Source organism: Spermophilus citellus (assembly GCF_964194105.1).
Source record: "Spermophilus citellus genome assembly, chromosome: 13".
Taxonomy (NCBI): domain Eukaryota; kingdom Metazoa; phylum Chordata; class Mammalia; order Rodentia; family Sciuridae; genus Spermophilus; species Spermophilus citellus.
The window spans coordinates 112403640-112416745 of NC_138193.1; the positions used below are offsets into that span (position 1 = coordinate 112403640).

At 46.3% G+C, this 13106-nt stretch overlaps 1 protein-coding gene across 4 annotated transcripts in view; it reads right to left on the reverse strand.

Moving 5' to 3' along the window:
* Nucleotides 1-13106, reverse strand: part of RNF144A (ring finger protein 144A) — a 95639-nt gene that overhangs the window by 74121 nt on the left and 8412 nt on the right. The window lies entirely within an intron of this gene.

Sequence of the window (13106 nt, forward strand, 5' to 3'; positions counted from 1 at the left end):
CACCACGTCCAGAGGGAAGGCTGGGCATAACCACTAGACATCTTACCACTCGAGCATCTGTAAAGCACAACAGTGAAGCAGAGAAAGGACTAAGGTTTACTAAGTAAAAGACCAAATTCCACCAAGAGGTTAACAGATCAGTCCACCAACACATGCCATTCTCAGAACACAGATCACCCCAGTGTGTCCCCTCCTGTCCCCTGCTTTCCTTCTGCACCAAGCCTGTGCCAATGCTTCTCCTATAGGGAGGGTTTGACCTCAAGGGCGAGCTTGGGAAAAAACCTCTAAAGTGAATAATAAACAAAAAGGGAATTAAAATGGTACAATAGAGATCATCTATTTCATAATCACACAAAAAGCAAAACAGAGGACCACAGGAACATGAAAGAGAAGAGCTATGGGAAACCAAGCAATAACTGGACCGACGTCCGTCCCACGTGGTCACTTGCCACATGACATGGCCAACACACTCCAGGCGAAGGAGGACAGTGGTAGAACAGGCAAAACCCAAATGTGCTTACATGAGACTCGCTTTAGAACAGCACCAAAACCAATAAGATAATTACAAACTTAACAAAAGCTGGGAATGGTGTCACATATCTGTGATCCTTACAACCCAGGAGGCAGAGACAGGATCACAAGTTCACAGGATCACAAGTTCAAGGCCAGCCCCAGCCACTTAGCAAGACTTTGTCTTGAAACAAAAAAAAAAATAAAAAAGGGTCAGGTATATACTTAGTAGCAAAGCACCCCTGGGTTAAATCCCCAGTTCCAAAAAGAAAAAAATTTAACAAAAGACACGTAAGATTTGTATAACGAAAACTACCAGAACATCACTAAAATAAATAATAAATAAAAATTTAAAAGCCCTAAATAAAGAGAAAGATGTCCCAAGTTCATAAACAAGAAATCTGAATCTAGATGCAAGCCTTATCCTTTTCATATTGTTACGATAGTAGCACATTCAAAATTGATTAAAACCTAATTATATACAATGTAATCTCTAATAAAACTTCATCTTATTTTTTGCAAAAATTGACTAGCTGATTCTAAAATTCATTCAGAGAAAAAGAAAACCTGAATAGCCAAAATAACCTTGGGAAAAAAATAAACTTACAAAAGATACACTTCCTACCACCAGGTCTTACTTGAAAGTTATATTACTATCAGACAACGTAATACCAGCATGAAGACACAGATTGATAAATTAGAATTGGCAACCAGAAACTGTTTGTAGTTAACTGATTTTTCACAAGAGTGCCATGACATTTCAATGGCTAAATAATAGTTTTTTCAACTAATGGTGCTAAAAAAAAAAATCTGAATCTAGATGCAAGCCTTATCCTTTTCATAAAGTTAACTTAAAATGATTCTAAAGCAAAATGTTGGACTTAAGCTTATAAAACTCTCAGAGGAACACATAAGAATAAATCTTCATCATCTTAGATTACCAATGGCACCAAAAGCAGAAGCAACAGGACAAAATACTGATATAAAGGCCTCCACCGAAGTTAAAAATGTTTGTGTGTCTAAGGACACCACCAAGAAGGTGAAAAGACAACCCACAATATGGGAGAAGATCTTTTCAAATTATATATCTGATAAGGGACTTATATCCAGAATACTCAAAGAATACTTCACAATAAAAAGACAACCAGAAGGATTTAAATAGACATTTCTCCCCAAAGACAATAATCAAATGGTCAAAAACACATGAAAAGATACTTAATACTCAACACAATTACTGGTGCAGGGAAATGCCAATCCAAACCTCAGTGAGATGCCACTTCATACCCACAAGCTAGAATCAAGACAGATACGGACGAGTGCAGGCAAGGATGTGGAGAAGTCAGACCTCATAAAACACTGCATGGGAAGTTAGGTGGAGCCACTGCTTTGAGAAAAGGTTCAGCACTTCAAGGTCATCCACAGAACTGCCACATCCAGGAACCACACACGGAGGTATATACCAGCCAAGGCAACAGAAGACAGCTCCACACAGAAACCTATTCATGAATGTACAATGCAGCATCATTCACCATCGCCAAAAAGTGAAAACAACCCCCTTCCCCATCAACCGGTCAATGGGTAAAAATAAAGTGTGGTATATCCAAACATTGGATGCAGCCACAGAACAGATCGCAGCATGGATTCCCGCTGCAAGACGTATCCTGAAAATACTGGACTGACTGAAAGAAATCAGACGCAGAAGGCCACACGTTGCGTGAAATCAGTTATATGAAACACCAGGACAATCCATAGGGGCAGGAGCTAAGTCACTGGTTTGAAGAAGCTTGGGGCATGGGAGAACAGGAACGAGTGCTAATGGGACAAGGAGTTTCAGAGGCCACTGAACTGTTCTGGAGTTAAGTACTGGTGATGGTTACAACACTCAGAATATGTTAAAAAGCAGGAAAAAAGTGTATTTATAATGGTGACTTTTATGCTATGTAAATTATATCTCAACAAAATTATATTTTAAAAGAAAGAAACACATCTACTGGAAGAAAATTAAAGGGCAAGGCAAGATTACATTAGAATTTCCCAAGTGTTGTTCTCAGAGTAGATCTTTGCTCATCGGGATTGCTACGCTGGTATGTGAACTCTGCTTACTTTTAGGCTTTTCTGATCAGGAAGCAAAGAATAATGTTCATGGCCTCTACTGCCCCTCCATCCTGGCACCACTATCCCAGACTCCAGATAGAAGGAAAGCCATGAGGAATCTGCTGGACGGACTCACGCATCTTCATGGTAGTATTCCTTCCTCGCTGCCCACTCACTAAGATAGCAACTCTGCCCCCACCCAGCCTGAGAGTGCTGATATTCTTGCAGGGTGGTAGGCAGGTTGCTGAGGCTAAAGCTTCAGAGTGACCCGACTCCAGACACCTGCTGGCCCTGGGCTGAGCAGCCCTCTCACCTTCTTACGGCCCTGCCTGCTCTGCCCTGACAGCATTAAGACATCTATTGCACCACTAAGCTACGTGTGTATTTTCTGCCTCACTTGGCAATAAATTCTCACCTTCAGACAAAGACAAAATACATCCCCTCTGCTCCACCTTTCTGCCATTTTCTCCCAGGTAAAGAGTCTGTAAATAGAATGATCACCTCCAGCAGGAAGGAGAGCTCTCTGCTGAGCTGGGGCACCCATAGTCAGAGCCCTTTGAGCTGCATCAAGAAAAGCTTTATGAAAGGGAGAGCGTCCACAGAGCCCTCTGCCAGGAGGGTGCTGGGAGCCCTGTGTACTCCCTGGGCTGTCGGCAGGTGGCAAAGCCCCTGTCCCCATCTTCCCCAGCCTACTGCCACAGGCTGGCTCCCATCTGCACTGCCTCAGCACCAGCAGGCACAGCTCTAAAGGGCAGCAGCACTGTGCCTGGCCACTGACCTGCGTCTTCTTAATGTACAGCCTCCAGCCGTGGGCACCCTCCTGGGAACCAAGAACTAATCCCCTAGATCTTCAGTGATAAAGCAGCCAGGACCCAGAGTCGGCAGTCCCTCTCCCTGGATTTCCCAGCAAGCCCTGAAGTCCTCCATGCCTGCTTCTGCAGAACAATGCATGTGGGGACTATCCTCCATTCCCCAACCTGCTCCTGCACCCCCACGACTCACGGAGATGCTGGAGGAGGACGCGGAGTGGAATGAGCCCCTACTCCCGAGTTCAGACCACACAGCAGCCCTTATGCCCACATGAGACCCTTCAAGATACTTAAAAACAAAAACAAAAAACCTACTGTTTGGCCAGGCGTGGTGGCACATGCCTATAATCCCAGGGGCTTGGGAGTCTAAGGCAGGAGGAGCATAAGTTCAAAGCCAGACTCAGTAATTTAATGAGGACCTAAGGAACTTAGTGAGATACTGTCTCAAAATAAAAAGTAAAAAGGACTGGGGATGTGGTCAAGCACCCTGAGTTCAATCCCTGGTACAAAAAACTAAAAAGGAAAAACAAAAAGAACCCTGCTGTCTATCCACTGAAGCACATACAAGGAGAGGCGCCCCACTTCCTAACAATGTGCTCCTGGGATGACGCCAATAAATCTTTCACATGAAGATGGACACTGCTTCAAATTAGGGACAAAAGACTCAAAGGTTTAAAATAACCTGAGAAAGCCAATCTGATGCAAAAGCGTGTAAAAGAATATAAAAGGGTCCTGTTAGTAAGTTACTTATAAGATTCCTCCTTGTTAAATACGCACAGGAAGTAAGAACAGGTGAAATCGCTAAAATAACCAACATCTGAGAAAAAATATAGAAAAAAGAGTAGAGACAACCACTGGAACCATTGTAGTCTCAGTTTACACAAACACACACACAAGTACACACAGTCACACACAGGCACACACGCGCGTGCACACACACACACACGCGCCTTATCTTAGAGATAAAAGGAGAAACAATCAAATAAACCCAGGAGAAGGTACTATTTTCTTAGGTTGCTCTTCACGGCCTCTGATATTTTAAGTGAGAGTCGAGTGGAAGGAGGAAGCTGGACAGGAGAACACACAGGGACACCTCGGCCAGCAGAGGGGCAGGCAGGACCTCCTGGAACAGTGGGAGAGGGCGAGAGGAGAAGAGCCAGGCGGGTTTTGAAGGCAGTTGCAGAAGCGACTGACTTTAGGCAGGAAGAAAGGGGAGGGCATGACGGTGCTCCAGCTCTCCGTCTTCAGCTACTGTGTGAACTGAGCTGTCAGAGGCTGGGGTAGCCCTCATGCCCATGGTACCCAAATGGGAACTAACCAGTGGCACGCATGGGCTCCTGAGGCTCATCTTGCTGCAGACCGAGAAGCCCCCAGGGTCCATGCTGTTACGTTCAGGAGACCTCATGAGCTCCTGAGCATAGTGTCAGATGGAAAGGACAGCAGTGGCCTGAGGAGGAAGCCTCGGGACCTCCAAGGCCAAGACACAGGTGCAGCACAGGGCCTGCTCAGAGGTCACAGGACAGGAATCAACCTGCAGAGTGACCTTTCCAGAACTTAAGGGGACACGGCAGGCCGCTGAGCCTGGGTGAGGGAGCCCGGGAGGCTCTGGTCACACACGGCAGGTGCCTGGGCAGCAGGAGCGAGGCTTTCTCTCCAGCTACATTTATCTGCTAGCCTGCAGGAAGCTGGGCTTAGCCAAAGCTGGGGTTTTGCCAGGTGATGATGAAAGTAGGGAACAGAACAACATTCCAGAAAGAAGAGTAAGAACAGAAGGTGGCAGAGAACACTGAAAGGGAAGAGCGGCCAGAGGTATGTTTAGAGGGTGAGAGTGTTTTTAAAGGTCAGGTAAAAGGAAGTCAGTTGCACTGAGAGGTGGGGGTCAGAGACTAGGACATGATGCCCTGATGTTAGAATCCTGGCTCTATCACAAGAATGGGCTGGACAGGGAGATACAGAGGGAGAAAAAGGGGGTCTCAGTGTTAAGAGGACCTGCTATGGGGTTGCAGACATGGCTAAAGTAGGAGCAGCAAAAAAAAAGTAGTGATTCAGCCGAGAAAGTCCTCAGCTAACATGAAGGAGGGCCTGGAAGGCACGGAGAAGACCCAGACGAGGAGGAGGAGGAAGAGGGGAGGTCTGATGGCTAGTGCAGAGCCTTTGCAAGAGAAAACCCGGAGAGCTACTTAAATGTCCACCAATATGTAGCACTGTCCATCTAGTGAAGAACAAGCTGGTCCTGCAAGCATTGGCGTGTGAAGATGTTTGAGACACACACAAAATAAAAAGTGTAGAACACAACAATTTACATAGCATGGCGGCATTCATGAGCATAATAAAACACACGATGTCTCTAGAAGAAGGCAAAGGGGGAAAACCTATTGATGGTCGCTACATGGGACCACAGGGAATTGTACTTACTTTCACTTTATTACTTTTTGAACTTTTTTCTGACTTTTTGCATTTGCAACTTGAAATTTTCAGAGACTGAAATGTTTGGCATAGCTTACTTTACCAATAAGTTTCCACACACTGAGAATAACTTCTTTTGTCTCACAATGGATCGTATATCCTAAATGCAATGTACTGCAAACTCTAAAATTAAAATCCCACTCAAAGACACCATTTCTTTGTATTCCCAGCTCTCTGAAGCAAATCTCTAGGGCTGGGTCTCTCCAAAAATCAAGAGGAATCAGGTTCGGGGAGCTCCTCCTTTTCTTCCCTCACAGGCTTGTCTTCTCCTGGTGAATGGACACTTCGGACTGTGCTCACCTGTGACACTCCGCTCACAAGGTGGCACTCACAATTCCTGACACATTACATACCAGAAATTGACAGCGCTCTCTCTACTTCTCCCCCAAGCTTTCAACCCCCAAGCCTATGACTTGTTCAGTGGCCACTGAGCTTCCAATTTAATATTTCAAAACAAAAACAAATAAACAGTGTAGTTCTCTGCAGTTAAGCTCGGCAGCCACCCTAAGTGGAGGTTCCCATGCATGATCTGTTTGACTGCGGTATGAATGGCGGTCTTGTCCGGCTTCAATAAAGCGCCTCTCTGTTGACAGGCATCGTGTTCCAATGGGGCTGCACCCTGGGAAACCCAGGGCCTCACAGTCGCCCCTTCAGAGCTGCCTCGAAGAGAGTCATTTCTCATTTGCCTTCTCTGGGGGAAAATAAAGTACTCTTCAGCAATGAAGGGATTTGCCGAGTTACAACTATGGAGCACACTCATTGGCTCACTGGCTATCAATTAATTAAATGTTTTTTTTTTAACTTCTCTGTTGTGATAAAAGGCACTTGGCTAATTCTAGCCATCATTCCTAATTCTAAGAAATTACTCATAAAAATGAAGCTAATTCTTAGGCTTGAAACTGCTCACAAAGAACCAGTTGATTTACCCGACTGGATACTGAATTAGGCACAAAATAAGAAGCTTGTTTTAGTAGAGGCCTTACCCCAGAGAAAAACCAGTTTATTTAGAATGGTGAGTGAAAACACACACTGACTATACAGAACTCAGAAAGCAGCTCCCTTGACTGACTTTGAAAAGGAATAAGGTAGATTTGTATGTGCTGTTCAGGGTGGGGGTGGGGCGTCCAAATAGCAATGCACAGTATTTTCTATCTAAAGATGGTGTGTGGCAGGAGGTGGAGGTGGGGGATCTGACACTGGGAGAACCCGTACCTAAGCCACCATCGGCAGTAACACACACCTCCGGTTCAGAAGACTGAAGGCCAGGGCAGGAGGAAGATCGCCTTGCACCATAAGATTTTGTACTGTTACATATTTAATGTATTATATGTATTTTTAAATCCAAGTTAAATCCACTGAGCATAAAATTAACTGTTTTAATTTAAGTCAGCATTTAGCACATTCACCATGTCATGCAGTCAGCAATATAACCTAGTTCCAGAACATTCCTATCTCCCCAAAAGGTTCCTCGCCCCAGGAGCAGTCACCCTGCAGGCCCTCCTCTCCAGGGCACCACCCGCAGTCTGCCTTCTGCAGGTGGCTCTACCTCCTCTCTGGATCTTACATATAAAGAGAGTCATACAATATCGAACCTTTTATGTCTGGCTTCTTTTTTAGTTCCTTTTTTTAAAACTAAAGTTTAAATAAAATATTTCTTGGAATAATTCCATCAAAGTCATTCAGAATTTTCAGATTTTCAGAATGGATGAAAAAGCAAGACTGGCCATGCAAGGTGGCACACACCTGTAATCCCAGGGCTCGGGAGGCTGAGGCAGGAGGATCAAAGGTTCAAAGCCAGCTTAAGCAACTTAGTGAGGCTGTAAACAACCTAGTGAAACCCTGTCTCAAAGTAAAATAAATCCATAAATAAAAAGGGCTGGGGATGTGGCTCATTAGTTAAGCACCCTCTGGGTTTAATCCCTGGTACAAAAAAAAAAAAAAAAAAAAAAAGCAATACTGAACTGTTATTTGTAGTCTGCAAGAAACCCACTTTCAATACAAAGATTGCAGCTAGAAGTAAAGGGGTGAAGAAAAGATGCATTGTACTAACACTAATCAAAAGAAAGCTGGAGAAGCTAGGTTAATTTCAGACAAAGCAGAGTTCAAAACAGAAAGCTCATCAGAAACAAAAAGAGACCATTCCAAAATAATAAAGGGGTCAATTTTCCAAGAAGACATAAAAATTCTTAACACAGACACACTACAGCAGTGCATCACAGTTCATGAGGCAAATCTGATGCAACTGTGAGGAGAGATGGGACAGTTTGCTATGGAGGAGCTGCAGATGTTAACTCCACTTCCTCAGAAATGGATGCTCCAGCAGGCGGAGCGTGCGTAGGGACAGGGCCGACCTGAAGAGCACTGACAATCCACCTGCTCCATCAAGAATATTCCAGCCACCAGCAGCGCTGCCCACTCCCAGGCATATCTGGGCCTCAGTGCTCACCTGCACTAACACAGAATCAGACCAGGGAGGCTTTCCCTTCACTATGCACACAGGCAACGGAAAGGGTGGCAGGCCCCCAAAGCCTGGTTCTCCAAGCGCAGGTGTAGACAGCACCTGGGTGGCTGCCATGTTCATTCAAAGTTCACTGCAAAGTCACAATCCAAACAGAAAAATAGAGACAGGAGGAGAAGGCGTTTTGTTTTTCATTTAGCTGTTTATCTTTGATTGAAAACTAGAGAAATTAGCAGTCGAGGAGGGTCCACATCTTTCCCTCTTTGGTGTGCTTCGGGAAGGACCTCGGGGCGTCCTGCATGCCAGGCCAGAGCTCCTCTGCCAGCTCCAGCCCCAGCCCTGAGGTTCCCCGTTTGTGCAGGCAGGAAGGGCAGTCTTTGGTTCAGCCGGGACACTGTTCTCCAGACGGAGTCTGAAAGTTCCAGGCAGCGCGTCCTCTCGGTTCCCACAGCCCCCACTGCCTCGGGCCTCCCCACCTGGCAGCTCTGAGGGCTACTGGAGAATCCACCTTTTGGACAAGCCTAAAATCCTTCTTTGAATTTCTATAGGCACGATCCCTTTAATCATCAGAGGAGTCCTTTCAACCTATGACCCTGGAGCCACTCTCACTTTATAGACGGACACAAGGGGAACATTTGCAGAGAGGTCTCTGCACAAGTCCCAGTGGGGCCGGAAGCCCCGGGCAAGAGTCACAGAATCCGCCCCTCCGTCACTGTCTGGCACCAGTCTGAGCACAGACACCCTAGGGGATGCGCGCATCCTGAGCTCATGCCCCAGTCCAGTGGCCCTGGGCACTGTCTGCAGGGCAGCATGTGCCCCTGGCAGCAGGGCCAGGGCTCTCTCCCCAGTCTCATATTATAGCAGCAGGGCTTCTTCCTTGTTTATTAATCGTTTCTTTTTTGGTCCTTGCAACCAAACATCCACTTAAGATATAGGGCTTATCTGTGAAAACACACCACAGCTGCGTGTGAAATTAAGTCTGGGTGTGCACTGGGGGAAGTCAAAATTTACATTAAATGCTTTAAACTCTATTATGTCATGAACTCCAGACACTACTTAGTATCCAGTGAGGGACTGGCTCTAGCAAGATCCACAAATGTGCAAATCTCTTACAGAAGATGTCACAGTATGTGCTTATAAACTCCTGCAACATTTAAAACATGGTGCATAAATAGTTGCTATGCTGTGGTTTAGGGAATAATGACATCTTCAGTCCCTGTTTGGTCCAGAGAAAATGTGTTCCCTGAATACCTTCAGTCTGCAGCTGGTTGAATCCACGGATACAGAGGCCAACAGCAAAACCACAATAAAAGAATCAAAAACAGAAAAAAATGTCAGAGCCCCTGTGAGTTATGATTCTCTTCCTCGGCATATTTTCCATGTCTGTAAATCATATTGCACATACAATTTGGTCTCACGATTATGTTCACTTAATAATATATTACAAACATTTTCCCATGGCCACAATCTCCCAAAATCTTATCTAATTAGAGCATGCTATTTACTTAACCATACTTAGATGTTTTCCATTTGGGGTTATTATTTTCAAAAACAACACACTAAGAGAAGCATCTGTGCATAAAGCATTTCTTTTTCTCCACTCTTAGCAGCATTTCCTGGAGCTGGACTGCCCAAAGAGCAGCTGCCTACGGGACAATGCCTAAAACACACCCCTGAAGCCACCCCTCCCCCAGCTCAGACCCAGAAGTCCACTCCTCCTGCCGGCCAGGGTAATTCACACCACTTCCTTCCTGCCCCAGCGCCCACTTCCTCTTAGAGAAAAAGCTCCTTTTAGCTAATTTCTCTTTGGAAAAAAAAAAATTCTGTAAAAACTCATTTCATGTTTCCCAAGAAAACCTTCATCTTATCTCCCAAGGTATTTATCATCACATAATAGAAGTGACATTGCCACCAGACTGGTTCCCACATGAACAGCATGGTGTGGGTAATGTACACAGTCAACGCAGGGGAGGACTCGAAGGCTTTTTAAAGTCAACTTTAAAGTGTGTCAACTTCCCAATGATTATTTTTATTAGCAGCACATTTGGGGTCAGTTTGCAGAGGTGAGTGTTTTTGAATACATAAACCTTCAGGCAAGATCTTAATCCCTTTTATATTTGTACATAGTAATATATATATATATATATATATATATATATATATATATATATATACACACACACACACACACATACATATACATATATATAATGTGTAATATATATACATGTAATTCTATATAATATATGAATACATATATATGTATGCATGTGTGTGGAGATATAATGTATATAGAGAAAGAGAGAGGGGGAGAGGGGGGGGGGAGAGGTATAATTTTGTTAACAGTTCAGCATGCTGAAACTGGGTATACAGGGTCCTTTGTTGGAAATTCAAAAGTGAGTGGGACATGGCCCTCTGCTCCACACACCCCTGCAGAACTGGGACTGATGGAGCTCAGCCGGCCTTGTCTCCACCATCAAGCAGAGCTGGGAGAAGATGGTGCTCCACTCGGGGACGTGCTTTGTTTCCAGGCCTAACCTTTAGGCTGACCTTAAAAATTACCCTTTATTTCAGGTTAGATATGATTTCTAATTTTGCTCAAGTTCCTGTTGGCTCAAGGGCATTTCTATTTGCTGAGATAGTAAACAGATGGGCCCACACCAAGCTGGGGTATTTTTCAGTACACTGAAGCTCATGCTGATTTCCAGGTTTTTTAAGATATTCCCTTGGCAAAGCTCACCAGCCTTTGGCACCGTGCCTGTCCTGTCCTGTCCAGGGAGTGAAGGGGGACTCACTTCCTTCCCCGTCCTTCCCACAAAGCCAAAGCCAGCTGGGAAACTGAGGAGGCCCTGTGGAAGAGGTACCAAGGGGCGGGCCAGGATGTAACCCCAGAGCCAGGGTGCCTGGTCAGGAGAGGCCGAGGTCAGCAATGACGGCAGGCAGTCAGCAGCAGGGACCACAGTGTCAGGTGACAGCAGGCAAGAATGCCAACCGTAGGAACAGGCCAGGGAAAGACACTCAGAAGACGCAGGGAAAATGTGGGGTGGCGTAGATGCAAGGACACAGCAAGAAGCACAGAGGCCCAGAAAGGAGGCCATCAGTGAGGCCGAGGTCACAGAGAACAGTGGGGCTGGTGAGAGGGTGGCAGCTGGCGGGCAGCACCATTTATTATCCAGGATGCTGGGAGTGGACAGGGGTTTAGAGGGAACACCCAGGTGTGGAGGGTCCTCTCCACCCGTCTACACGGGGCATGGAGGATTTGAGGATTGGGCAGGGGCCACCCATCCTGCCAATGGAAGGCAGAGACCTCGCCCACAGCAAGCGGTTGAGGCCAGGCCTTAACCTTGAGAGCAACACTCCCCAAGGCTCTCAGATCAGTGGTCATGGGTCCAAGGAAGCAATGGGAGCTGCACATATAATTTGGAATTTTCAGATAGTAGGAAAAAAGAGAGAAATGGAGCAATTTATTTCAATAATATTTTGTTTAACCAAGCATAATCAAAATTTAATAGCTTAATATATGAACTGCATAAAATTATTTCTTACATTCTGTTTTTTGCATGAGATCTTTGACACCCCCTGACAGCACAGCTCAGCTGGCACCAGCAGAGGTCCAGGGTGCAGAGCCTTGTGGGCCAGCAGCTCCGTTTGGACAGCCAGCTCCTAGACAGGCTGTGTTTCCCCTCCACTTGTCTGCACCAGTGTCTCCTCCTGCTCAAGGAAGATGTCCTGCCGTCTAGGGAAACAGCTCTCACCTGCCAGGCCACAGATGAGGCCTCCATCAATGGCCGTGGCTCCTGCTGGGGAAGCCGGACCCGCTGCACACAGCCAGGGACGGAGAGAAAACAAGGTCACTGTCAAGGAAGCAGAGCTAAAGGCCAAGGGGGAATAAGTCCCAGGAGTGATTAAGGTATTAGCAGATAAGAAACGCTCAGCCAGCAGCCAATCCACACACAGGAACACTAGGCCATCTCAGAGGAACTGAAGGTGAGTCCTTGTGCGTGTCACTCAGGCAGGACCCTCCACAGCACAGCGCCTGGCTGAGGCTGGGCTCAGTAAATCTCAGGAGAAACGCTGCTCCTGCCACGTCACACAAAGAGATGGCCACAACGCCAGAGGAGGGCTTCCAGTGCCTTCCCTCTGGTGGTTTTTCCTAGAGCAAAACTGGAATGTATAAAATGGCAACATTTCAAGAGCTGAGTCCTTGCACTGCCGACCACAGAACACCACACCCTACCTTCTTCCAGAAAGCTGCACCAGCCCCACCCTCCCTCTAGTCCCCAGTCTGCCCTTGAATCTCCAGTACCAAGTAGATCTTGCCAAACAAATAAAAGTAAATCAAATAATGACAATATAACTGAATAATACATGAACATTATAACAGATGGAAGTGTTCCTTGTGCATTTGAGCCCCTTTGAAGGGAAACACCCTGGACTGGTCAACAGCTCCTCATGGAGCACCTGTTGTGCGCAGCCTCGCAGGTGCTGGAGGCACAGAGGTGCAGGGTGCTGCCCCCCTGCTCTCTGCGCCCACAGACGACAGGCACAGTGGCCCCACCACACGAGGGCTACATGCCCATCGACACAGACCTCATTCCGGGTGGACTCCTGCTTTTCTAGGAAGAGCAGGTGAGGGGAAAGAAGCCTGGCAAAGCCTGGCAGGGACAGCACTCCTGGGCAATCTTTACCTGCTTCTCCCTCGGTGCTCAGAGGGAGGCTCCCCCTCCCTCCCACTGGCTTTGTAAAGACTTTTCTCTCCCTGAAGGGCA